The sequence below is a fragment of the Cornus florida genome, unplaced genomic scaffold (assembly GCF_030987335.1).
Source record: "Cornus florida cultivar Cherokee Brave unplaced genomic scaffold, ASM3098733v1 CherokeeBrave_3.0.0_Hap2_Chr08, whole genome shotgun sequence".
Taxonomy (NCBI): Eukaryota; Viridiplantae; Streptophyta; class Magnoliopsida; order Cornales; family Cornaceae; genus Cornus; species Cornus florida.
This window is the reverse complement of record NW_026775578.1, coordinates 75,005,258-75,009,646: the sequence shown is the minus strand read 5'-3', so window position 1 is coordinate 75,009,646 and position 4,389 is coordinate 75,005,258. Positions and strand designations below refer to the sequence as shown.

The window sequence follows — 4,389 nt, the reverse complement described above, 5'->3', positions numbered from 1 at the left end:
GACTGAAGTTAAGGGCATCATGTTTCTCTTTGACATTGATCCCAACTTTTGGCACTGAACACACACCTTGCAAAAGTTATAGGCATCTTGGTGAATAGTGGGCCAGAAGAGCCCACTTTGAAGAACCTTCAAAGCGGTTTTTTTTCCACTAAAATGCCCAACACAAGCAAGTGTGTGACAAAACAGAAGGATGCTCGGAACTTCACTTTCCGGCACACATCTCCTTATAATTTGATCCGGGCAATAACGAAGCAGAATGGGATCTTCCCAATAGTATTTACGGATGTTAGCAAAGAATCGGTCATTTTCTTATTTTGACCAATTAATGGAAAGTTTTCCAGTTGCAAGATAGTTAACAATGTCGGCGAACTAAGGCAACGTCCCATTTGATATTTGAAAGAGTTGTTTATCAGGAAATGATTAATGAATTAGAAGATTTTGAGAAGATTCAACCATTAATCTAGAAAGATAATCGGCAACGACATTGTCAAAGCCCTTTTTGTCATTGATTTCAAAGTCAAATTCTTAAAGAAATAGGATCTATCTTATCAAGCGAGGTTTGGCTTCCTTTTTCATTAAAAGATACCTAAGAGCGGCATGATCGGAAAACACAATGACCTTGGATCCTAAGAGATATGACCGAAATTTATTAAGAGCATATACTACGGCAAGTAATTCTTTCTCGGTGGTAGAATAGTTCAATTGGGCACCTAAGAAAGTCTTACTCATATAGTATATAGCATATAGTAGCTTAGTTACCGTTTGCCCCAAGACAGCACCCATTGCAAAGTCGGAAGCATCACACATAATCTCAAACGGTAAGGACCAAATTGGAGGTTGTATGATGGGAGCGGATGATAGAAGAGTGCGAAGTTGATAAAAAGCATGTAGGCATGCTTCATCAAAGACAAATGGAGTCTCTTTGGCAAGAAGGTTGCACAAGGGTCTAGCAATTTTGCTAAAGTCTTTGACGAATCAGCTATAAAAACTAGCATATTCAAAAAAGTAGCGGATTTCTCTCACCGTAGTAAGTGGAGACAATTTGGAAATCAGCTCAACTTTTTTTTTTTTATCTACTTTTATTCCTCTTTTAGAAATGACATATCCAAGCACGATTCCTTCTTAAACCATGAAATGGCTCTTTTTCTAACTTAACACGAGATTAGTCTCACGACATCTTTGAAGTACTTTTAAGAGATTTTAGAGACAAGGATCAAAGGAGGACCCAAATACCGAGAAGTCATCCATGAAGACTTCTAAATATTTCTCCACCATGTCCAAAAAAATTGACATCATACACCTTTGGAAAGTGATAGGAGCATTGCACAATCCAAAAGGCATTCGTTGATAAGCAAATGTACCGAAAGGACATATGAAGGTGGTCTTTTCTTAATCCAATGGATATAGGGCCACTTGATTGTACCCCAAGTAACCATCTAGGAAGCAATAATATTGTTGCCCGGCTAATCTTTCCAAGATTTAGTCAATGAAAGGCAATGGAAAATGGTCCTTCCTAGTGGTAAAATTCAGCTTTCGGTAATCAATACATACACGCCACGAAGTGGTGGTGCGTTTCGATATGAGATTACCCTTAGCATTTTCAACAACTGTGATTCCTGACTTTTTGGGAACCACTTGAGTTGGACTAACCAACTTGGAATTAGAGATAGGATAAATGATTCCTGCATCTAAAAGTTTCACAACCTTCTTCATGACAACTACCTTCATATTTGGGTTCAATCTCCTTTGAGCATCCCTAAATGGCCTTTCACCCTCTTCCATGTGTATGCGATGCATACAAATAGAAAAGTCAATGCCTTTTAGGTCAGTCACACTCCATCCAATGGCTTCTTTGTTAGTTTTAAGCACTTCTCTTGGTCATTTTCAAGATTTGAAGCAATGATGACTAGAAGAGCCTATTTTGGGCCTAAGAAGGCGTATTTGAGATTGGATGGAAATGGCTTAAGCTAAAAAGAATAAGATGAGAGATGAGAAAAGGAACTGGTGGAGTACTAAAGAGTGAAGGAAGAGGTTCTTTCTTGCTTTTCCAAGGTAGGAAATCTAAAGTGGCCATAGAGTTCATCAAAGCATTCACCTCACTTATGGATCCTTCTGTGTCAATACCACGACTTTCAAACATTTCACAAAGGCACGCCTCAAGAGGGTCCTTAGAGAAGAGTCTCATCTATGGTTTCATCCAAGATATCCACTAGGAAACACTTATCTTCATCTGTGGGATGTTGACTTATATTGAAAACATTAAGCTTAACCATCATGTTGCCAAAATAGATGTCCATAATGTTGGATCTACAATTAATGGTGGCATTGGCAGTGGCAAGGAATGGTCTTCCTAGGATGACTGGAATATGATTGGTAAAATTAGGGATTGACTTAATATCAAGTACCACAAAATTAACCGGGAAATAAAATTTATCAACCTTAATTAGAATGTCCTTAGCAATTCCCCTAGGTTTCTTTATTGATCTATCGGCTAGTTGGATCACTACCGATGTTGGCTTCAAGTCCCCTAATCCTAATTGTAAGTAAACATTGTATGGAATGAGATTAATATTTACACCTAAATCAAGGAAAGCTCTACAAACCTCTTGGTTTCCAATAACACAAGAAATGGTCGGAGCACTTGGATCCTTGAACCTAGGAGGAATGTTAAAAAGAATAATGGAACTCACTTGTTCCGTTAAAAGCACTTTCTTAAGGTCCTTTCCTTTGTTCTTCCTCGTTTGTGTGCATAAGTCCTTCAAGAACTTTGCATATGGTGGAATTTGCCTAATTGCATTTAGAAGAGGAAGATTAATTTCCACTTGTTCAAACACTTCCGTCATGTCATGGATTTTTCCTTCTTGTCTCCCAAATGACGAAGTCTTTCTCAATGATTGAGGAAATGGAGCTTTTGGCTCATAAGGCTTCTCTAATTGGGAAGATGATGATGAAGATGATGGAATGTCTTTTTTGGAACCACTAGCATCCAAGGAAGTAGGAATAGGATTTTGAATGGGACGGATGCAAGCAATTGGTTGCGTCATTTCACTATCATCCTTAGGTACCTCTACCGTATTGTCCACTTTCCTACCACTCATCAAAGTAGTAATTGCTTGAACTTGCTTATTTCCAGAAAATCTCGATGAAGGACTTACTTGCGCCATAAATTGCCCCTTAGGATTGGTCTCAGTTTGACTAGGCAACTTACCTTTCTCTCTCACATTTAAAGAATTAGCTAATTGCCCGAGTTGAGCTTCAAGCTTTGTAATTGATTGAGAGTGAGAATGAAACAATTGATTATCTTTTCGAAGATCACCTAAGGCTTCCAAGACCTTGTCTTCAAAAGCGAAACTCTTAAAAGGCGCTTGATTTGGATTAGAGTAAGATTGAGAATTCGATGCTTGAGGATGAGAATAAGATTGAGAATTTGATTCACATTTTGAGGATAGAATAAAGGATAGTAATCTTGAGAATTCTGATTTTGATTTTGGAGATATGGGGGAACATACTTTGCTTGGTAACCTTAAGTTTGAGCAGGGTTTACACCGTCTCCTTAATTTTTTCATGTAAAGTTTGGATGATTCTTCCACCCTAGATTGTAAGTATTTGAATAAGGGTTGTTCCCTTGATGAATAAAAGCGGCATTTGCTTGTTCTTGAGACTCACTTGGTATGATTTGTCCAAGAGGGCAATTTGAAGTATGGTGAGTGTAACTAGAACAAATTATGCACATTTCATTGGAATGATGAGGACAAGATTGAATTGCCGGACCTTGATTCAAAAGGAATATCACACTTTTAGGTAAGATTTTTGACCTTGGTGGTAATTTCCATGGAAGAGTCTATTTGATTTAGAGCTTTCTTTCCTCCCACATTTGCTAGGCGACCCCCCTAGAAAATGAAGATCTATGTATTGAGTTTTCACTCATTTTTTCAAAAAGATGTCAAATTTCATCCTCATTTCTTTCTATGTAGCTGCCGCCAAAGGAAGCATCAACAATGCCCTTATTGGTATCGGATAAACTTGAAAAGAAACATTAAACTAATTGCCACTTAGGAATGTCATGATATGGACACTTCCATAGCAAGTCATTCAAATGTTCCCATGCTTCATAAAGGGGTTCTCTTTCTTCTTGTACAAATTCACGAATGAAAGTTCTCATAGAATCGGTTCGACTTGCGGAGTAATACTTCTTTAGGAACTCTGGTTGTAATTGTGCCCAAAAGGTGATTGTATTTGACCGCAACTTGTTAAACCAATATTTAGCTTTATCCCGAAGAGTGAAAGGGAAAAGCTTCATTTTAAGGACTTCTTCCGACACATCCGTGATTTTCACAATGGAACAAACTTCCAAGAACTCATCTAAATGTTTATAAGGCTCTTCATTAC

General features: G+C 37.9%; 1 pseudogene; it reads left to right on the top strand.

Annotated features, from left to right (window-relative positions):
• Nucleotides 1–4,058: 4,058 nt before the first annotated feature.
• Nucleotides 4,059–4,156, top strand: LOC132272201 (small nucleolar RNA R71; annotated as a pseudogene).
• Nucleotides 4,157–4,389: the final 233 nt, after the last annotated feature.